The following is a 25,037-nucleotide window of genomic DNA, read 5'->3' on the forward strand; positions in this document are numbered from 1 at the left end:
GACACATCCCACCCCCTGATCCCTCCCAAACAGCTCCCTTCTCTCCCCCACCCCACAATTGTCCCCGCCATCTTAAGTACTGGCAGAAAGTCTGCCAGTACTAAAATAAAAGTTTTTTTTTTTTTTAAGAAAAAAAACAAAAGCATATTTACATATGCTGTGTTTAGGATCCCCCCCTTAACCCCCAACCTCCCTGATCCCCCCCAAAACAGCTCTCTAAGCCTCCCTCTCAGCCTTATTGGGGGCCATCTTGGGTACTGGCAGCTGTCTGCCAGTACCCATTTTGAACAATCAAATGTTTATTTTTGTTTAAAAATGTTTTCTGTAGTGTAGCTCAATCACCCCCCCCCCACCTACATCACACCTAAGGGCTTTTTTATTATTATTTACTTTTGACACATTTATTATTTACTTTTGACACATTTTTTCCGTAGTGTAGCGGTTCCCACCCGCTCCCTCCCCGTGCACGCGCCCCGCCCCCGCCCCCTCGTGCACGTGCGCGCGCCCGCGCGCCCCCCCCGGGCTTACCCGCCCACGATCCCGCCCCCCTCCACATGACCAGGGCCATCGATGGCCGCCACCCACCTCCCACACCCGGCTCCCACCCACCAACGATACCGGCCATCGATGTCCGGTGCAGAGAGGGCCACAGAGTGGCTCTCTCTGCATCGGATGGCCGTGAAAGGTTATTGCAGGATGCCTCCATATCGAGGCATCACTGCAATAACCGGAAAGCAGCTGGAAGCGAGCAGGATCGCTTCCAGCTGCTTTCCACACCGAGGACGTGCAGGGTACGTCCTCAGGCATTAACTGCCTTTTTTTTGAGGACGTACCCTGCACGTCCTTGGTCGTTAAGGGGATAGTACTGAAATAATCGTCCACCTTAAATAGGGTATTAAATGTCATGCAGAAATAATCCCTTTGTAAATAACATTTCTTTTCCATATATAAAGTATACTCCCACTCGAGTAATCCACCTTAAAGAAATTGCGTTGTGTAAACCCTCAGAAATCCCAGGGAGGATGTCAAACTTGATTGACATCAGCGATGAACCAATAGGAAAACAGAGAGGCGGAACTTCCGGTAACGGAAACAAATAAATCCCAGAGAAACCGGGCCCGCTGCCTTTGATAAAGCCTTAACCAGCGAAACGTTTCAGGGGGGGTGTTGAGGACAATGGGGTCCATTGTGCTCTAATTTTAAACTATTAAAGTGAAGGTCGATTTTGATGAATTAGTGCCCGATTTTTAATAATCATATTAAAAACAAGGGCACTTTATTTTATCAAAATTGACATTTCACTTGTTTTCTTCAAAATCTTACCTTTAATCCTGGCAGCCGCTCCAGCGATACCCCCGGCCGTCGGAAACCTCTGCAGACATCAGAAATTACGAATCCGGCTTCCTTCAATCATGGCATCCCCCCGGGGGAATCTTGGCCTGATTCAATGTAGTGATTGGAGGAAGCCGGATTTGTCATTTTGGACCTGCAAAGACGGCTTGCGATGGGCGGAGGAAGTGCTGGAGCGGCTGCCAGGATTAAAAGGTAGGTTTTTGAAGAAAATTAGTGAAATGTCAATTTTGATGAATTAAAGTGCCCTTATTTTTAATAGGATTATTAAAAACCGGGCACTAAAGCTTAAGATCACTGCATCTTAACTTTTTTTTTCAGGTGAGCCTGAAATGACAAGCCTCCAAAGGCGGAACCGCTGCTTGACAAATTGAGCCCACTGTCTATATCGCGTGTGATGGTGCCTTGGGAGGTTTGGAAGGGAAGGAGGGAGGCGGCTCTGGGTTTGTCCATCGCCAGAGGGGAGAGGGAGGGGAAGGGAAACCAATATCATAGTATACTGTCCCTTTAACCTTGAGATGCTGCTTAAATGTATGTGTTTGTTAAGGCTTCCAGGGAGTTACGTTGCTTTTTTAGTCAGTGTAAGGGTTCCTGCGCCTGCAATTTGTGCCGAGATAAGAATGGAGTAGATTCTCTGAATTCTGCACGCGTAAGTTCTTACGCTGTATATTGGATACCAAATTGCGTGTTTGTTCTATGTTAGCCTACGTCCGAAGGGTGAAATATACATGCGTAGCTTGTATGCTACGCTGTATATGTAATACCAAAATCGCGTAAAATCTGGCGATTGGAGGCCATAGTTTTCAAATTTACAACTTTTTATGCAGGGAAGAATGAAATTTTTTTTTTTTAAACTGTTCTCTGTACACATAGGATATAATTGTTATTATTATTGTTTTTATTATTTTGAAAGTGTCTGACACAGATAGCTTGCTCAAAATGGAGCCATCTTAAAGACAGTGGTAACAAAAAGGAAAAAATTGGTCAGTGCCTAATGTGTGTGTTCCTGGTTAACTTCTTGAAAGGTCATTCAGTGATTTATTTCTGATTAACTATCATAAAGGAGATCTTTTATATGATGTCAATTATGTTTTAGCTGAATTCTATAACAAATGGACATAAATTATTGTATACATGTGTGGTACCTGTATTAAAACAATGAAAAACTTATTAAGGTTATGGAAATGGCAGAATATACTGCCCCACCAACTTAAAACTTTACGAGCTGCCACTGGGTTCTATTAATAAATCTATCAATAAATAAGCTCACACTAAAGAATCTAGAGTTGCGCAATAACATTCATATGTTGATTCTAATAAACATATAAGTATGTGGGAGATACCATTAAAATTAATGTTGCATTCATGTATTTCATATATACATCCTATATTATAATGTTATCATTTGTTCTAAAGAGACATTCAAATAGCAGAACAAATGTTAAATGGAACATGTAGTCCATTATTCAAAATTAAAGGGACATGAAACACATTTTTTTTTTCTTTCAGGATTCAGAAAGAGCATACAATTTTACACAATTTTCAAATGTACTTCTATTATTCAATTTGCTTCCATCTTTTGTTATCCTTTGCTGAAAGGTTTATCTAGGTTAGCTCAGGAGCAGCAAAGAACCTAGGTTCTAGCTGCTGATTGGTGGCTGCATATATATATATATATATATAGTGGGGCAAAAAAGTATTTAGTCAGTCACCAATTGTGCAAGTTCTCCCACTTAAGAAGATGAGAGAGGCCTGTAATTTTCATCATAGGTATACCTCAACTATGAGAGACAAAATGTGGAAACAAATCCAGACAATCACATTGTCTGATTTGGAAAGAATTTATTTGCAAATTATGGTGGATAATAAGTATTTGGTCAATATCAAAATTTCATCTCAATACTTTGTTATATATCCTTTGTTGGCAATTACAGAGGTCAAACGTTTTCTGTAAGTCTTCACAAGGTTGTCACACACTGTGCTGGTATGTTGGCACATTCCTGCATGCAGATCTCCTCTAGAGCAGTGATGTTTTGGGGCTGTCACTGGGAAACACAGACTTTCAACTCCCTCCAAAGGTTTTCTATGGGGTTGAGATCTGGAGACTGGCTAGGCCACTACAGGACCTTGAAATGCTTCTTACGAAGCCACTCCTTCATTGCCCGGGCGCTGTGTTTGGGATCATTGTCATGCTGAAAGACCCAGCCATGTTTCATCTTCAATGCCCTTTATGATGGAAGGAGGTTTGCACTCAAAATCTCACGATACATGGCCCCATTCACTCTTTCATGTACATGGATCAGTCATCCTGCTCCCTTTGCAGAGAAACATCCCCAAAGCATGATGTTGCCACCCCCATGCTTCACAGTAGGTATGGTGTTCTTTGGTTGCAACTCACGACGAGTTGTGTTTCTACCAAACAGTTCTACTTTGATTTCATCTGACCATATGACATTCTCCCAATCCGCTTCTGGATCATCTAAATGCTCTCTAGCATACTTCAGTATACACAATGGTCAGTACAGCAACTCAGGAGTGCAGTGCAAGTGAAGACAGGGTCCTGCCAAGTCCCAACAATTCGCAATAGATATATATATGTCCACAGCACTGTGTCTTTCAAAATGCTTTATTCTTTGTACATAACAGGTATATAAACAGCTCTAGCATACTTCAGACGGGCCCGGACATGTACTGGCTTAAGCAGGGGGACACGTCTGGCACTGCAGGATCTGAGTCCCTGGCGGTGTAGTGCGTTACTGATGGTAGCCTTTGTTACATTGGTCCCAGCTCTCTGCAGGTCATTCACTAGGTCCCCCCGTGTGGTTCTGAGATGTTTGCTCACCGTTCTTGTGATCATTTTGACCCCACGGGGTGAGATCTTGGTGGAGCCCCAGATCGAGGGAGATTATCAGTGGTCTTGTATGTCTTCCATTTTCTAATTAGTGCTCCCACAGTTGATTTCTTCACACCAAGCTGCTTGCCTATTGCAGATTCAGTCTTCCCAGCCTGGTGCAGGTCTACAATTTTGTTTCTGGTGTCCTTCGACAGCTCTTTGGTCTTCACCATAGTGGATTTTGGAGTGTGACTGTTTGAGGTTGTGGACAGGTGTCTTTTATACTGATAACAAGTTCAAACAGGTGCCATTAATACAGGTAATGAGTGGACAAGAGAGGAGCCTCTTAAAGAAGAAGATACAGGTCTATGAGAGACAGAAATCTTGCTTGTTTGTAAGTGAGCAAATACTTATTTTCCACCATAATATGCAAATAAATTCTTTCCAATGTGATTTTCTGGATTTGTTTCCACATTTTGTCTCTCATAGTTGAGGTATACCTATGATGAAAATTACAGGCCTCTCTCATCTTCTTAAGTGGGAGAACTTGCACAGTTGGTGACTGACTAAATACTTTTTTGCCCCACTGTATATATACCGATTGTCATTGACTCACCCATGTGTTCAGTTAGAAACCAGTAGTGCATTGCTGCTCCTTCAACAAATGATACTAAAAGAATGACTCACCCATGTGTTCAGTTAGAAACCAGTAGTGCATTGCTGCTCCTTCAACAAATGATACTAAAAGAATGAAGCAAATTTGATAATAGAAGTCAACTGGAAAGTTGTTAAAAATTGTATGTTCTACCTAAATCATGAAAGAAAATGTTTGGGTTTCATATCCCTTTAAAGATAGGCATTTGATCTTTTCTAAATAGCAGCATGTGTCGGTTTATCTCTGTAATAACCTTAACTGTAATTATTAAAGGGTAGCGGAAAGCACTTGAGGAATTGCCTTTATTGTTTTGAAACCCACAAGTATGTACAGTATATTAGATTATAATTTAATGTGCATAGTATTGTTAATTTTTTTGTTTTAACATTTCTTTAATTTGCAATAATAAAAAAATCAATGATAATGATTACAAGTGAAACAATATAAAATAACATATTTGGAATATGAAAAAAAATCCTATGTTATAAAAATAAAACTGTGTGTTATTGTTTGGTATATTTTGCGATTACCTGATAAAATATTTAGGTGTTTCATTCAATAGAGGACATGCAATCTTTAGTATGCAGGGCAAATGTTCAAAAAGTAGGCCACATAAATTCGTACTCTTTCAGAATGACAAGATAATCAAAGGTTCAACCTTCAAGTCTGTGATTCTTCAACCATGAAATGACTTTTTCTGTGAAGATATATTCTAACAGGAGCAAAAAAATTAAAAATTGATGTTGTATGCTTCTAGGGTGTTCATTTGTTTCTTTAGAGCTACACAGCATTAAACTTAAATTTGTATTAAAGTGAACACTGAGAGTTAGGGGGAGTTCAGTACAGTATCATTTTGTATGATTCATACCACAGTTCTTTTCAAAGAAAAATATTGTGTCTGCATAGAAGATCTGAGAAGTGTCATTAAATGTTTTCCTAGGCTTCTACAATCTTTTTTAATGATGTTGCCGTGGTATCAGCGCTGCAGATTGCTGGCAAAATTGTGTGCCTTGGCAGTATGAGAAAAGTCAAATTTCTACACCCTAAGCTGTAGAAATAGATTCATCTGTACTGCTTTGGCATTTCAGCAGGAAATGGAGCATTTTGTTAGTGGGAGGCTTTGGATAACTTTAATTTATAGGAAAGATAATTATTCATAACCACTGGAACAAACAGCTATTGGTGTACCAATGCTTATTACTTAATTAGTGTGAAATAGTGTACAAATATGGTATTTACTAATGCATCATTTAAGGAGCAAATGAACCATCTATTCCACTGGCTTCGATAGAAAAGCTTTAACCCCTTAGCTGTCAATAAATGCTGACAACACACCTGCAGCCCTTTATGGTACTGTCAGGGTTCAGATGTAAATAACAGTATTACAGTAAAACTAAGAAATTATGTTTTTCCTATAAATGCAATGTACCCATTATATAAACCTAATATTCTAATGCTAATCAAAACAAATCTTTATGTAAAATTTACATTAATAATGGCAGAATAGCAAAACCTTAGGTTTTCTTCACTCACATATAGCACTTTAAAACAGAGTTAATTAATTTGAAGTATAGCCTCCTGTGTATCTAAGAAATGTGTGAATTTATTTATTTTGTCTTACTGTGTGGTACAACATTAATAATTATCCAGTCATTTGTCAGATTCAACCAGCCAGAATAACTGTTTGGACATTTATTTCCCAGTTAATGGAAGTTTATCCTGTATCTGCTATGCATCATTGAAACAATACAAATTAACAGGGCATTAACCTTACTTTTATGTGTTGCAGATAAAAGATGATATTTTAAAATGTATTACGGTTTGTTTGAACATTTTATATAACAGCCTTATACTTTTTAAGCTTGTGGAGGTCAAATTCTTACCACCAAAACAGCTTTGTTAACCAGTAAAATAAAACGGATATGAAACCGAAAAAATAATCTTTCATGATTCAGATAGAACATTCAATTTTAAACAACTTTCGAATTTACTTCTATTATCTCATTATCTTGGTATCCTTTATTGAAGAAGCAGCAGTGCACGACTGGGAGCTATCTGAACACAGCGGTATGCCAATGATAAGAGGTATGCATTGTACAGCCACCAATCAGCAGCTAGCTTCTAGTTCCTGAGCCTACCTAGGTATGCTTTTTAACAAAGAATACCAAGAGAATGAAGGAAATTAGATAATAGTAGTAAACTAGAAAGTTGTTAAAAATTGTATGAAAGAACGTTTTGGGGTTTTGCCCCTTTAACAGATAGATTACAAGTGGTGCACTAACTGTTGTGCGCAAGCAATAAGGGGTATATTGCGTCCTTTTGCACGCATCAGAAGTAGCTTGCATATTAAAAGTTAAAAGTAAACACGTTCGCTTGAGCTCAATTGAATTTAATGCGTGTTGGGTTAGCGCAACTTCAGAGCTCTGGTTAACTGTTACGCTCGTCTAAAAAGCTACACAAAACATACATTGTACAGAACAGTAACACTCATACTATCACTGTCTAATAAAAATGATTAAAAAAATTGAACGTTATAAGGGTTTAATAAAGTTTTAACTGTGTTTGTACTGTAAATATTTCACATTCTAATGTTCTTCATGGGGAATATGTTCTAAGTAATTTTAAATAGTTATTCCTATATATATATATGAATGCAAGTTACATCCATTATATGCACTAGCAGTAGCCTGAAGGATTAGATTAGTTATTTGTATTTTATGCTACACATTGTTATTTTCATTTTCTATTTTTACTTCATTTTAATACATTTGTAGTTCTTTTTATAACCATGAATGTGTATATATATATAAAAAAAACTTTTTGTTTTATATATGTTAGACTATTATCATCTGTCAATGGCCCCCTCACTTGTTCTGGATCTTAGTAGCTACGGAAACAAATGAATCACAGACCCTAACATTTTTCACTTGTCTTTAACTAATACACTATGATTTAAACACACATTGCCCAGTTATTACGAGCACTTAAAGAATAATCTCTTATTACGAGGTACACACCCCCTCTGTAATTGGTTTCCCTCACCTATATAATGATCCAGAGCAAGTAAGGCCATTATCTCTGATGAAGTGCATGTACGCATTGTGCGAAACGCGTCATATAAGGAGTCTACCTTTTCTGCACTAAAGCCTGTATCCAATAAACTAATGGATATACTATGAGACTCAGCATTTTTCTTTCCTCACCTCATGTATATATATATATATATATATATATATATATATGTCTATAAATAATTATTATAGTGCTGCAAAATCTGTTGGCGCTCTACAAATAACCAATAATATATATATATATATATATATATATATATATTGGTTATTTGTAGAGCGCCAACAGATTTTGCATATATTTGATGGAAAGAGAAAATCAATACTAAACTAACAGTGCACCATTAGTTTAGTATTGATTTTCTCTTTCCATCAAATAACTTCTAACAGTGACGCAGGTATACTATATCAATACCAAGGCAACACAATTATTTATTGTATTGTATTGTATTATATTTTCCTGTATTATATTTTCCTGTGACTTTACATCATAGTAGGGACATATGGCAATCTGTAATAACTCTCTAAACAAAAGGAATATTACCCTATGGTTCCAAAATAACATATACTATACAAACTCAGTTATCATATAAGTAGGTTTAGCGCTGGTGATGTTCCTTGAGATATATATATATATATATATATATATATATATATACTGCTTTTTTGTAAAAGAAAAGTTGCCGGTACTCAAAAATAAGGTGACCATACTCATTGATTATTGATTGATGTATTGTGCTCAGTAGCTTTGAGAAAAGCAAAGGAACAACGTTATTTACAATGCTTGATATAATGTGCAGCCCCCTCTTGTGAAAACTAGAGTATTTACATGATGATTCCAAATATTACCTGTTATGAAACAGCAGAGGTGGTGATACTCAGTATCAGTGAATACCCCCACAAAAAGCCCTGTATATATATATATATATATATATATATATATATAGCAAAACAGGAAACAGCACTCTCTGGACTTAAGTAAAAAACAAATAGTTTATTCGGTAACGTTTCGGGGAATGCTCCCCTTCATCAGACCAACAACATACAAGTGAAACAAACATTTAAGCATACACAAACCCCTCCCCCTAGTGCAAAAAACCGCCAAAAATGGTTGCCATAGCAACCAAACAACCAGTTCAAAGTAAATACATTTACCAATGCAACAATCACATCAAAGAAACCAAATCATTATGGTTAATTAGCATCAGGTCAATTAGCAAATCAACACATCATCCTACCACATAATACACCTGCTGTATATTAGTACTTCTAATAACCCAGTGGCAGTGTGTCATTATAAAGAGACATATCACAATATTATTAGCTAAGTACAGGAAAACAAGAAGGTTTAGAAAAAAGGGTTTGAAAAAAACGTTTAGTTAAACATCGGCACCTCATCATGTTGAAATGCAATTCACGCAATGCACTTATAGTTAATGCCTAACTCATAATACCCGTACTACATAGTCAAGGGTCATGTGTACCATTAATGCTACAGACGCCAATAACAGAAAACTCGGTATTCAGAGACCTCAAACGTTGTGACCGTATTACATGCACAAAGTGTAACACGACCTATGTAATGTACATGATAAGGGATCAAAAGATAATCACCCTGTTCAGCATCGGACCAACCTCGCGCTGAATCTAGCACAGTTAGTAGCGGAACAACAAGGGTTATGCGCATGCGTGTAAACCCGGCGCAGTCCGGCCCCCAATGCCCCAGCTAGGTACCCAATAGGATAGATAGGACAAGCCCCCACACCGGACAAACAGAGTTATTAAAATGGCATGGTAAGAGGGTGGGCCCCAAGGTACTTCTAAGGGAAGGAAGGGTCCGGGTCATGAACGTAATAAATGCAGCAGGATATGCAATAGAAGATAGTTAAAACACACCTAATACCCAGATATCAGGAGTCACCCAATTAAGGATAGTCACCCAGCTAGTTCAGTCTGACATACATGATGAGATGGGTATAAGCGTCTGTCATTTCTAACCTGTCAGCACCGGTCATGCGGTCAAGTCACCTATTGTCCCTGCATAGGCATTTTACAGGGTCACATAAAGGTTGTCTATAAGTGTGCGCATGCGTGTCAGCCATGCCCAGTCCATTTATATTGGTATAAGGCAAGGTCCCTGATAGGCCGTAGGGGACAAGCCCCTATCCCTGTGTGAGTAACAGTTTTGCTAAGAGATAGGAGGGCAGGGGTCCAAAGTAAAAAGGTATGTCAGTCACAGTATGTTTCAGGCTGATGCTATGATTACAGGTTTGCTAGAGTCCGGTGGCCCAGAGTTATAAGGATCGCTATAAAGGAAAAGAGACCCCTAAACTAATGTGAATAAATACATAGTACAGGCAGGTCCCCATCCCCCTAGGTACAGAAAATACTAGTGCTAACAGGGTTCCGTAGTGCAAGGTTAATAGCACCAGCACTCAGTGATGTGTCAACACTGCGGTGTGCATCAAAAGTGACATCCACTAGTGTACATAACAGAAATAACCTAAATATGGGTACACCCATTGGGCACCCCTCCTGGGGGGTAAATATGGGCAGAGCCTAGAGCCAATCAGCAACCAGACTTCATGAACCCACTGTGGATAAAAGAATGCATACATAGTATCAGATACTGTACAAACTATATTAATCCTCTTAGAAAGATACAACCAGATACAATAGAAGCGTAAACAGCTTAGTTCATAAAAAACAATGCCAGTCTATCCCCATGTTCAAACCTCTGGGGTGTATAGTGTCCAGTTTGAAAATCCACTCAGCCTCCTTCTGTAGGAGACGTGTGTGTCCCTGTCACCTCCCCTAGGCATTGGGGGTACATGATCGATGAGTTTAAATCTCAGGTCCGCCACAGAGTGACCCTTCTCCATAAAATGTCTGGCCACCGGTTGGTCACTCTTGCCTTTCTCAATTGCCGTCCGGATGGCACTCCTGTGATTAGCCATCCTTTTCTTAATGTCATCTGACGTCTTACCTATATAAAATAGGCCACAGCTGCAATTCAGCATGTACACCACAAATTTTGTGGTACACGTAAGGTAATGCTTGATCTTGTAGCTTGTGTTATTGTGTGGATGTTTGAACTGCTTGCATTGCAGCATGGCGTTACACGTTACACAACTCGGGCACTTGTAGGAACCCCTTTTGGTGTTTGTCTTGACCTTGCTGTAGCTATCAGTTGGATCAGTGTTCATTAAAATGTCTTTTAGGTTTCTTCCCCTCTTATATCCAATTCTGGGTGGTCCATAGTCGTGGTATGGTAATGATGGATCAGTCTGGACAATATCCCATTTCTCTTTTAAAGTAACTCCTAGTGTTCTCGTGCTAGGGGTGTATGCAGTGACAAAATTCATCCTCTTCTGTTGGTCTCTTTTTGGCATTTCCATGCTCAACTGGGTCCTTGCTTCCTTTATAGTGTTGCCATTGTATCCTCTGCTGTAAAACCGTGATTCCATTTCTTTCAGTTGTACCTCACGGTTTTCCTCTAATGTGTTATTGTGGATGACTCTCAGCAGCTGTGCCTTAGGGATGGCTTTTATGAGTGATCTTGGATGGTAACTAGAAGCATGTAGCAGTGTGTTCCTGTCGGTAGACTTTTTGAATAAGGTGGTACCCAATCTGTTGTTTATCTTATAAATTCTTAGATCCAGGAAATCCACTTCATCGTAACTGGACACTTCCTTCAATTGAACCTGTCCCCCTATTGTGTTCAGGGATTTGACCCACTCGCCAAAGGACTCAATCGTGCCTCTCCAGACTACAACGATATCATCAATGTAGCGCTTGTAAAAGCGTACTTGTTGATTGTCATATACCTTGAACACCTTTTCCTCCACATGTTCCATGAATAAGTTTGCAAAAGCAGGTGCCATATTCGAGCCCATGGCCGTTCCCATGAGCTGAAGATAAAATCTCCTTTCGAATTTAAAGTAGTTCAGCTTAAGACATAGAGATAGAAGTTCAATAATAAAGCTGGTAGGGGGACCCACATATGGGCATCTTTCAAGGCAGTTGGTAATTATCTCCATCCCCATTTCGTGCGGTATAATAGTATAGAGGCTTGTGACGTCAAGACTGGCAAGCACGTCTCCTGGCTCTATGTCAGTTATGTCAGTGAGATATGCAATGAGTGTGGTGGAGTCTCTTAAGTATGAGCGCATGTTTACAACCAGTGGTTGTAGCATAGAGTCAACATATTTAGCCAGGGGTTGTAGGAGTGACCCCCGTGCTGAGACAATGGGGCGTCCAGGTGGATGTACCAATTGTTTGTGTATCTTGGGGAGTGTATAGAGAATTGGCCTGACTGGGTTGTCAGTGGTTAGCCATTCCTTGGTGGTTGGGTCTATCCAGTTCATTTGTGCTGCATGTTCAATAACTGAGTCAATCCGTGCTTTATAGGTAATCGTGGGGTCACAAGGTAGGGCTTTGTAGGTTGAGACATCCGCCAGTTGTTTATCTATTTCAGTTTTATAATCTTGATAATCCTGCAGGACAACCGCACCACCCTTGTCCGCTGGGCGTATGACAATGGTAGAGTCATTTCTAAGGGATTGAACAGCTTCCCAGTCAGTTGTCATATTATTTCTAGTTAGGCCTTGCTCCCTCTGTCTCAATCTTTGTTGGATAAGGCGAGTATAAGTTCTAATACTTGGATTCGTCGTGGGTGGTTCAAATGTACTTGGTTTCTTAAAGGGGTGTCTGTTTTCTTCCAATCCCTTTCCCTGGAAAAAGTCACCCAATTTCAGCTGCCTCTGGAAACGCATACTGTCAATATAAGTAGTGAAGTCATCAGCCTTAGTTGTGGGTACAAAGGAGAGGCCCTTCATGAGTACCCGCCTTTCGTTGTCATTCAGGACATGCTGGCTAAGATTGACCGTTACATCCTCCTCCTCCTGCGGGGTAGTGGGGGTCTTCTTCCAAAATCCACCCCTGCGTGTATGCGGTCTTCGCCCCTTCCCCTGGAGCGGGTGGTAATGCCTAAAAAAGGCTGAGTGCTGTGCTGGTTCTCATTCTCCTGTGGCCGGTCACCCGAGTAATCCGTGTCGGAGCCAGAACTTGAATCCACCGTGTTCAATTGTCGGTGTGCATATGTTCTAAACCTTCTTTGTCTTCTTGGCTGGTACTGGGCTCTTTCAACCGGTCCAAGTGTCCATCTGTAAACTTTTTTATCCTTATAATCCTCCATAACATAACCAAGTTTTTTGTTTTTTGAAGGCAATTAAGGCATTGTTTGTATTCCCGTAGTTGTGTGTTAATCTTGTCCATCCAGTTCTCTGATTTGTCCTGCATCAGGATCTGGCCTTTAACTTCCTCCAAAATGCTGATATCATCCTTTGCTTTTTGCATCTGACATCTGACTTCCTCGACCACTAGCAAGATCAAATCAAGGGAACATTTATTCAATATCGCTACCCATTTCCTGCAGAAGTCAGAGTTCTGTCTGCCTATGGTGGGCACATTGTTGATTCTAAAGCCTCTAGGTATCAGTCTCTTTCTATGGTACTCAGAAAGGTAAATGCCATGAAGTTTAAGATCCACCTCTTTTTTCTTCAATTTGATGAATTGATTGTACACAGTCACAGCATTTTCCGCTGGATCTTCAGGTAGTAAGGTGTCAAACAGTATCCTTGCTGCATCCAAGTCACTCATGGATAGTGTCTCTGCACCCTCCACATCAGCTGGAATAGTGGCTGCGGCCTGCGTGGGTTCAATGTGCTCCATTGTTGCTTTAGTAGTACCAATTAGTCCCCAGTGAATACCCACACCGTGGTGATGATACAATGTTATAACACAAGTCCGGTAGTACAACAGAGTGAGGGATCTGATGTGTAACTTGCTGGTGGGTGCATCAGGAGGGTATCCAGGCAAAAAGAGTCAGTTGCACTCTCACAAACAGTTCTCCAAGGGCCAGGGTGCTAGAGTAGTTGAAATGTAGCAAAACAGGAAACAGCACTCTCTGGACTTAAGTAAAAAACAAATAGTTTATTCGGTAACGTTTCGGGGAATGCTCCCCTTCATCAGACCAACAACATACAAGTGAAACAAACATTTAAGCATACACAAACCCCTCCCCCTAGTGCAAAAAACCGCCAAAAATGGTTGCCATAGCAACCAAACAACCAGTTCAAAGTAAATACATTACCAATGCAACAATCACATCAAAGAAACCAAATCATTATGGTTAATTAGCATCAGGTCAATTAGCAAATCAACACATCATCCTACCACATAATACACCTGCTGTATATTAGTACTTCTAATAACCCCAGTGGCAGTGTGTCATTATAAGAGACATATCACAATATTATTAGCTAAGTACAGGAAAACAAGAAGGTTTAGAAAAAAGGGTTTGAAAAAACGTTTAGTTAAACATCGGCACCTCATCATGTTGAAATGCAATTCACGCAATGCACTTATAGTTAATGCCTAACTCATAATACCCGTACTACATAGTCAAGGGTCATGTGTACCATTAATGCTACAGACGCCAATAACAGCAAACTCGGTATTCAGAGACCTCAAACGTTGTGACCGTATTACATGCACAAAGTGTAACACGACCTATGTAATGTACATGATAAGGGATCAAAAGATAATCACCCTGTTCAGCATCGGACCAACCTCGCGCTGAATCTAGCACAGTTAGTGTATGTGTGTGTATATATATATATATGTATATATATATGTGTGTGTGTGTGTGTGTGTGTGTGTGGTGATACTCAATTATGAGGACTATAAAAAAAGAGATACTAGACCAACTCAGTAGTGTCAACACATACTGTAAGAAGAGAGCCAACCCCACTATGATGTTCAAAAAGCAAGTGGACGAACTGATAAATATGGCATTCACCAACAATTGGATCACTGAACAAGAAAAGAGGTACCTAACTGTCAACCACCCAAGAATTCCGGTACTCTACAAAGTACCAAAAATCAATAAGAACTTGGAATCCCCACCAGGCAGACCCATTGTGTTTGCAATCGGTTCATTAATGCAGCCTATGGCGACATACCTTGACAAGGTCCTACAACCCATAGTCAAAAATATTTATTCTTTCATACTGGACTCCTCAACTATGATCAAGGTATTAAAGGACATCCAGGTAAGGAGAATACTATACTAGTCACCATGGGCATTACCAGTCTATATACTGTGATCCCTCATAGAGAATGGATACGGGCAGTCACACAACAATTGAGACGTTACCCCTATGTAGGTCCACCAGAAGACTTCCTCATGAAAGGCCTGTGTCTGTGCCTGGAAAACAACTATTTCAGGTTTTAAATGGACTACTACCTGCAGGAACATGGCACCCACATATGCCAATCTTTTTATGGCAGAATTCGAAACTGTGGGCATGGATGCATTTAAAGATGAAAGAATTACATTCCACAGAAGGTACATAGACAACCTCTTCATACTATGGCAGGGCACTGAAGCGGAATTAGCTGATTGGTTTGCTGACATAAACCGGGTGCATCCAACGGTAAAGTTTAAGATAGCTTACAGCAACGAGATGATCAAATTCCTGGACCATCAGATCTACAAGAAAGAGAGTAGACCACCTTGTACAGGAAGAAAATGGACAAAAAATCTATACTCCATGCTAGAAGTAGCCACCTACCAGCCCTTATAAAAGCGCTACCCATCTCCCAAATGAAGAGGGTAATAAGAAATAACTCAGAACGAGAAAAGATGTAGCACCAGTTAGAGGAATTAAATACACAGTTTCAAAGGAGGGGGTACAAGACTAGGACTCTGCAGGAATGTAGAGAGAAAGTGAAGGATGATACCCAGGATTCACTCCTACAAACTGTGACAAATAAGGAAGATGATAACACCCCCACAATGGTATTGTGACAGTCAAAATAGAAGTGTCTCAGCACTGTCAGTACAGGTTATCAATATTAAAGAGTCATATTATAAATGGCTGTGGATAAACTATTGGCGTGCTGTTCTGCGTCTTCACAATTTTAAAGCAGTAAGGAACATGCATTTTGTAAGCTCTTACCAATGGGTAGAGTATTCCTCTGTTTTTCACATCAAGGTTGCTCTGGTCGGTCCTAGGGAGATCTGCTTCAACTTTGTGAGGTTTCTCATACATCTCTCTGCTGTGGAAGCTTTCTCCGTGACCTTTCGTCTCCCTCTTTCAACCTGCGGCAACATCTGATGACGTCATCTGGTATATTGAGCGTCTCCTTTCCAAACTCACAGTACGCAGTAAATCCACCTGTAGCCTCTCCAGTCTATAACGGACTAACAGAACTGTGCTCGCTCTTCCCTAAATTCAAAAGTGTAAGGTATTAGCAGCACAAATCAGGAGCACCAGTTCATCCGTTTTGAATAAAACTTAACATTTGAGAGATTAAAAACCCAAGGGTATCAATAGGACATTGAAAATTGAGTGAGGAGTGCCAAAAGGTGTGTAAAGGATATATTTATGTATAGAATGTAGATGATCAAAATAAGTGCATATTAGATATACATTCCAATAAGTGGATATAAAAACAATAAAATCACATATGTTGATAAAATCACAATAAATGGAATACTAGACAATGTTAAAAACAAGCTAAAAAAAAATGAGTAATTGATTGTCTCTGATTCCTGTCGTTCAGTGAGAAAAGTCACATTAAAAAAATCCAAATGTTTGTGTGTTCCAATATTGTGGTGCTCCCGTGTGTAGTGGTGAAGACTCCAGTACTTAAAAAAATGAAAAAATCAAAAAAATACCAAAAAATAGGGAATAATAATCCTAGAAATTGACAAATGTGTCAAACAAGTGAAAAAATTGACTAAATGGGATAAAAAATATATCAAAAAAGTGAAAAATGAATCAAAAATGAAAAAATTGAATCACAAAGTGAATAAAACAAAAATATGAGAAATATCCTTATAGAAACTCTTCTCTGTGGTATGTGGAATCTTCTAAAGTGTTGAATGAAAGTGTCTTTCTAGTAACCTGTGAAGATATATCACAATAGTGCAATAATGCTAAAATTGAACAAATTGAAATGAGGCTTACCAATACTGTTGATGCGTTTTGGCCCTAGGTCATAGGCCTTTATCAAGACTTACTCATTTTTTTCTTTTTTAAGGTGCACCTTATAGCTTGTTTTTAACATTGTTTAGTATTCCATTTATTGTGATTTTATCAACATTTGTGATTTTATTGTTTTTATTATCCACTTATTGAATGTATATCTAATATGCACTTATTGTGATCTTCTACATTCTATACATAAATATATCCTTTACACACCTTTTGGCGCTCCTCACTCAATTTTCAGTACCTTATCCTCCTCAGGTGAGCTAGAGCACCTATGTGTAGACCGACTTAAGTATTTCCCAAAGCTCTTAGCCTCACATTTCACTCACAGGTATCAATAGGAGAATAAGATCATTATGCTCCGTTAGATTACGTTACATATGTATTCAAGCATCATTTATTTATTCATATTTTTATCTTTATAAGGTTTACAAATTAGGGCCTAGATTTGGAGTTTGGCGGTTTATTTAAGGGGGGTTTGGGGTTAGATTAGGGGTATGTGGGTGGTGGGTTGTAATGTTGGGGGGGGGGTATTGTATGTTTTTTTTTACAGGTAAAAGAGCTGAATTTCTTGGGGCATGCCCCCGCAAAGGGCCCTGTTCAGGCTGGTAAGGTAAAAGAGCTTTGAACTTTAGTAATTAGAATAGGGGTAGGGCATTTTTTATTTTGGGGGGCTTTGTTATTTTATTAGGGGGGCTTAGAGTAGGTGTAATTAGTTTAAAATTGTTGTAAGATTTTCCTTATGTTTGTAAATATTTTTTTATTTTTTGTAACTTAGTTCTTTTTTATTTTTTGTACTTTAGTTAGTTTATTCATTGTAGTTATTTGTAGATATTGTATTTAATTAATGTATTGATAGTGTAGTGTTAGGTTTAATTGTAGGTAATTGTAGATATTTTATTTAATTAATTTAATGATAGTGTAGTGTTAGGTTTAATTGTAACTTAGGTTAGGATTTATTTTACAGGTAATTTTGTTTATTATTTTAACTAGGTAACTATTAAATAGTTCTTAACTATTTATAGCTATTGTACCTGGTTAAAATAATTACAAAGTTACCTGTAAAATAAATATTAATCCTAAAATAGCTATAATATAATTATAATTTATAGTGTAGCTATATTAGGATTTATTTTACAGGTAAGTATTTAGCTTTAAATAGGAATAATTTATTTAATAAGAGATAATTAATTTCGTTAGATGTAAATTATATTTAACTTAGGGGGGTGTTAGTGTTAGGGTTAGACTTAGCTTTAGGGGTTAATACATTTATTAGAATAGCGGTGAGCTCCAGTCGGCAGATTAGGGGTTAATAATTGAAGTTAGGTGTCGGCGATGTTAGGGAGGGCAGATTAGGGGTTAATACTATTTATTATAGGGTTAGTGAGGCGGATTAGGGGGTTAATAACTTTATTATAGTAGCGCTCAGGTCCGCTCGGCAGATTAGGGGTTAATAAGTGTAGGCAGGTGGAGGGTGCGTTGTGGTAGTGGGGGGCAGATTAGGGGTTAATAAACATAATATAGGGGTCGGCGATGTAGGGCAGCAGATTAGGGGTACATAGGATAATGTAAGTAGCGGCGGGTTACGGAGGCAAGCAGATTAGGGGTTAATAATAATATCAGGTGTCAGCGATAGCGGGGGCGGCAGATTAGGGGTTAATAAGTGTAAGGCTAGAGGTGTTTAGGACTCGGGGTACATGTTAGGGTGGTTAGGTGCAGACGTAGGAAGTGTTTTCCGCATAGCAAACAATGGGGCTGCGTTTAGGAGCTGAACACGGCTTTTTTGCAGGTGTTAGGTTTTTTTTTTCAGCTCAAACAGCCCCATTGTTTTCTATGGGGGAATGGTGCACGAGCACGTTTTTGAGGCTGGCCGCGTCCGTAAGAAACTCTGGTATCGAGAGTTGAAGCTGCGTTAAATATGCTCTACGCTCCCTTTTTGGAGCCTAACGCAGCCTTTATGTGGACTCTCAATACCAGAGTTATTTTTATGGTGCGGCCAGAAAAAAGCTGGCGTTAGGTTTTCGGGTCGTTACCGACAAAACTCTAAATCTAGCCGTAAGTTCTTAAAAAATATATATATATTAGTTTTAATAGGAGTTGATTGTAGACGAAACAATTCACTATGCTCCATTAGATTACTTTACCTATGTATTTATATCTTTAGATTTCATAAAGTTGTAGATAACGTGTATATAAGGAATAAGTGACTACTTTGTATTATCATCATATGAGTTATATCTCATCATATGTAAAAGTACTATCTAAAATGAATTAGCTAGGTCCCTTTAGACATAGATTACTAATTTACAATATTAAAACTAAAGAGGTTTTGTAATCTAAATGCATTCGATGACACTGTCAATACAAAAAAATAGGTCTCCATAGATTTGCAATATTACCTAGAATTGCAACAAGGGGTTAAATTACTCACTCCAATTAAGTACAACTGTGTGTGGATCTATAGGGAAGAGAAAAAAAATGAATAAACCAAACAGAAAGTAGAGTTTTTGTATTTTAATTAACCTATCATTGAACAGAAGGTCTTTTAAATGTTGTGTATGCATTACTCACATTAGGCTATGACTATGGCTAATGCCGAAACGCGTTAGCACTATGGGCATTGCATATGCTACTTACTGATACATTTGTGATTACAATTGTAACTATTTTTTACACTGCTGGAATTTTCAAATAAATGTTACGTTTTATTCAAAATTGATGAACTGGTGCTCCTGATTTGTGCTGCTAATACCATGCACCCACAGTGGTATTAACATACACACAGGGGGATGAGAGTATAGCTTCAGTCATTAATAAATACTGGACTATAGAAGAGTCAGGACACAAACTCTGCCTTTCAAGGATGTGAGACCTCCCAGGATAGGATACCGCAGAGCTAGATCCTTGAGGGACCACCTCATACAAACTGATCCTAGAGACCGCTATACACCAAAAACATGGCTACAACATGCCAGGGGTTGCAATTGATGCTGGGGGTGTGTTACCTGTAATGGGTTAACCACTGGCAAATACTTTAACCACCCATATAAGGACAAAAAATTCTGTCTCAGACACCGTGTTACGTGCACCACAATGCACATATGTCTATTTACTTCATTGCCCATGTGGGGTGTTCTACATGGGCAAAATGGTAGATACACTTAGGACAAGGATGGCCAACCATAGAATGGCTATAAGGGTGGCCCTGGAGATGAAGGAGAAAAAAGAATCTGAACAACCGGTGGCAAAGCATTTCGCTGAAGCAGGCCATAAAGTCTCAGACTTCAGATATACCATAATAGACCATATCCCTCCGCTTACAAGAGGGGAAGACAGAGCCAGGGTCTTTCTGCAGTGTGAATCACGCTGGATATACACCCTTGGAACACTAAACCCCAGAGGACTCAACACACACCTGGACTGGCATTGCTTCCTGTGAATATGAGAACCATGATATACCATTCACCATTGATGGGTCTCAACATGATCCTGTATTCCCCCTAAATTTCATCAGGACAGTATACCATATAAATAACCTTTATGAGGGAATGGTTAATATGGCTATCATCATAGGCCCCTTAGTGCCAATTTCCCTGCTTATTTGCTGTTAATTGTTCTGTTAATTTTTTATGTTAATTTTTCAGTTAGTTTTTCAGTTAATTTTTCTATTCATTTTCCGGTAAACTCTCATACTGATTTTCCTGCCCTATTCTTTAATGGTAGGTCTTTTGTTTTTCCCCTTATAGTATGTAACTATCATGCAACGGTGTTTACAATTGTTATTTCCATATTGCACCTCCAGGCATTAATATGTAGGCTAGTCTGACCAGATAGACATCAGCTCGTAGTGCTGTAGTAGTGTGTTTAAATAACTTCAACAGATCCCATTACATAATATTAGTAAGATTTAGCATGCATTGTTTTTAAGGTTCTTTTTGCTATGCTTTTTTTCTCTATGTTCTATCTGTTTCACTTTCTAGGGTGGACACTTTAGTTAGTTTGCGGCCGTCACTGCTGCTGTCAGGCGGTTGTCTAGTTACCACGACAATGGGTAGTTCTGGTGAGTCATTGGCAGAGGCAGGCACAGGAATATGATGTCACTTACATCTGGGACGCCTCCTGCAGCGGCGCAACTGCTAGGACACAGTGAAGGGTATAAGTAAGGTGAGTTTGTATATTGTGATGTAGGATTTTATGGTCTGAAGATGGGGGCGGCCCGAAACGTTACTATTGTTGGGTATAAAACCCATATTTATTGAAGACCCCGTGAGTGTACCACTTTTTGCCTTCTTGATATTGTGTATACAAGCGCCAGGACTGCCACCGGGGCATTGGATTTCGAGTGTCGTGAGTGCTTGACCCATCATTGCTAATATTCTATATATATATATATATATATATATATATATATATATATACAGTATATATATATATATATATATATATAAGCACTTTTCTTGCACTCACTCCTTTAGCCGTAGCTTATCCAGTGCCTGGGTGACTCCTCAAATCATATGTATAAGAAACTACAAGAAAGGGCACTCAGAGGACTTGACAGTAGAAATATTTTTTTCAAATATTCATCATAAAACAGTGTGTAAGTCGATGTTTCGGCTACGCAAGTAGCCTTTCTCAAGACAATCTAAAATCATAATACATATAAACATAAATTAGTATATCATCAAAAGATACCTAAACAAATAATGAACTATCCCGGCCAGACATTGTGAGCAATACTATTATATACGAAATAACCATATTGTGACCACATACTCTAAAAGATTCTAAGAGATATTTTTAGAGGGAATATCAAGCCAAAGTATTACCAAGAATGCAAGTTGAATTCTATATCTCATCAGGTATTATTTATATTGAAAACATGTCAATTATGATTTTTTTTTTAAAAAACGTATATTGAGTGTTTAACAAATATACATTGTTGCCATCGTAGACAAAAAATGGTCAGCGTATCAATAAAAGTGCACTATGTTTCATCAATATGCGTTTAAATATTGTATAACACATATGTATCAGGGGCCATTGACAAAATATCAACCGCACTCGATACAAACCGTGCGTGTACTCCCAAATCGTTAAAATGTGCAAAGCGTGGTATCTACCTTAAGCAAAACTGTACAACAGAAACACAGCATTTCCTAACGCCATAACGTGACATTGTGTACGCATCTAACCAGAGGAGTCCTTTAAAAAGAACCCGCTGCTCTAGTATAGGCTACCACTACTATTCATCCCAATCTGACAACAGCTGATACTTACCAGCGTCTAACTTTGTCAAACTCCACAATACTATGTGGTTTTAATAGGAGAATTTAGGATACATGATCTCACAATATGCAAGAAGTGCTCTGCAATTACTTAAACAAATTCAAAACCGGTATTGACATAAATCCAAATAAAACAACAGACCGGGGGATCTCACAAATTATATTTTTAAAGAAACAGTGCTTACTGACACACGATCCTATTCAACTTGCACATATGAGAAGCCACTAAGCGGGCAGGTTTCAAAAAAGATATTTTAAAGATATACGGCTAGATTTAGAGTTTGGCGTTCAGCCGTCAAAACCAGCGTTAGAGGCTCCTAACGCTGGGTTTTGGGCTACCGCTGGTATTTAGAGTCAGTCAGGAAAGGGTCTAACGCTCACTTTGCAGCCGCGACTTTTCCATACCGCAGATCCCCTTACGTCAATTGCGTATCCTATCTTTTCAATGGGATCTTTCTAACGCCGATATTTAGAGTCGTGGCTGAAGTGAGCGTTAGAAATCTAACGACAAAACTCCAGCCCCAGAAAAAAGTCAGTAGTTAAGAGCTTTCTGGGCTAACGCCGGTTCATAAAGCTCTTAACTACTGTGCTCTAAAGTACACTAACACCCATAAACTACCTATGTACCCCTAAAACCGAGGCCCCCCCCACATCGCCGCCACTCTATTAAAAATTTTAAACACCCTAATCTGCCGACCGCACACCGCCGCCACCTACGTTAATCCCTATGTACCCCCTAATCTGCTGCCCCTAATACCGCCGACACCTACATAATATTTATTAACCCCTAATCTGCCGCCCCCGCTATCGCTGACACCTGCATATTTTTTTTAACCCCTAATCTGCCGCTCCGTACACCGCCGCAACCTACATTATACCTATGTACCCCTAATCTGCTGCCCCTAACACAGCCGACCCCTATATTATATTTATTAACCCCTAATCTGCTGCCCCCAATGTCGCCTCCACCTACCTACAATTATTAACCCCTAATCTGCCGACCGGGACCCACACCGCTACTATAATAAATGTATTAACCCCTAAAGCTAAGTCTAACCCTAACACTAACACCCCCCTAACTTAATATAATTTAAATCTAACGAAAATAAATTAACTCTTATTAAATAAATTATTCCTATTTAAAGCTAAATACTTACCTGTAAAATAAACCCTAATATAGCTACAATATAAATTATAATTATATTGTAGCTATTTTAGGATTAATATTTATTTTATAGGCAACTTTGTAATTATTTTAACCAGGTACAATAGCTATTAAATAGTTAATAAACTATTTAATAGTTACCTAGTTAAAATAATTACAAAATTACCTGTAAAATAAATCCTAACCTAAGTTACAATTAAACCTAACACTACACTATCAATAAATAAAATTAAATAAACTACCTACAATTATCTACAATTAAACCTAACACTACACTATCAATAAATTAATTAAATAAAATACCTACAAATAAATGCAATGAAATAAACTAACTAAAGTACAAAAAATAAAAAGAACTAAGTTACAAAAAATAAAAAAATATTTACAAACATTAGAAAAATATTACAACAATTTTAAACTAATTACACCTAATCTAAGCCCCCTAATAAAATAACAAAGACCCCCCCTAATAAAAAAAAAAAATGCCCTACCCTATTCTAAAATTAAAATAGAAAAAGCTCTTTTACCTTACCAGCCTGAAAAGGGCCCTTTGCGGGGCATGCCCCAAAGAATTCAGCTCTTTTGCCTGTAAAAAAAAAACATACAATACCCCCCCCCAACATTACAACCCACCACCCACATACCCCTAATCTAACCCAAATCCCCCTTAAATAAACCTAAAACTAAGCTCCTGAAGATCTCCCTACCTTGTCTTCACCACGCCGGGTTCACCGATCGATCCAGAAGAGCCTCCGATGTCTTGATCCAAGCCCAAGCGGGGGGCTGAAGATGTCCATGATCCGGAAGAAGTCTTCATCCAAGCGGGAGCTGAAGAGGTCCATGATCCGACTGAAGTCTTCTATCAAGCGGCCATCTTCAATCTTCTTTCTTCCGGATCCATGGTCATCCCGCCGACGCGGAACATCCATCTTCACCGACGACTTCCCGACGAATGACGGTTCCTTTAAGGGACGTCATCCAAGATGGCGTCCCTCGAATTCCGATTGGCTGATAGGATTCTATCAGCCAATCGGAATTAAGGTAGGAAAATTCTGATTGGCTGATGGAATCAGCCAATCAGTTTCAAGTTCAATCCCATTGGATGATCCGATCAGCCAATCAGATTGAGCTTGCATTCTATTGGCTGTTCCGATCAGCCAATAGAATGCGAGCTCAATCTATTCATTCATCAGGAAGTCGTCAGTGAAGATGGATGTTCCGCGTCGGCGGGATGAACTACATGGATCTGGAAGAAAGAAGATTGAAGATGCCGCTTGATAGAAGACTTCAGTCGGATCATGGACCTCTTCAGCTCCCGCTTGGATGAAGACTTCAGCCGGATCATGGACATCTTCAGCCCCTGCTTGGGCTTGGATCAAGACATCGGAGCCTGGACGGATCGCTGATAACCCGGTGTGGTGAAGATAAGGTAGGGAGATCTTCAGGGGCTTAGTGTTAGGTTTATTTAAGGGGGGTTTGGGTTAGATTAGGGGTATGTGGGGTGGTGGGTTGTAATGTTGGGGGGGTATTGTATGGTTTTTTTTACAGGCAAAAAGAGCTGAATTCTTTGGGGCATGCCCCGCAAAGGGCCCTTTTCAGGGCTGGTAAGGTAAAAGAGC

Source organism: Bombina bombina, chromosome 6 (genome assembly GCF_027579735.1).
Source record: "Bombina bombina isolate aBomBom1 chromosome 6, aBomBom1.pri, whole genome shotgun sequence".
In the NCBI taxonomy this organism is placed as follows: domain Eukaryota; kingdom Metazoa; phylum Chordata; class Amphibia; order Anura; family Bombinatoridae; genus Bombina; species Bombina bombina.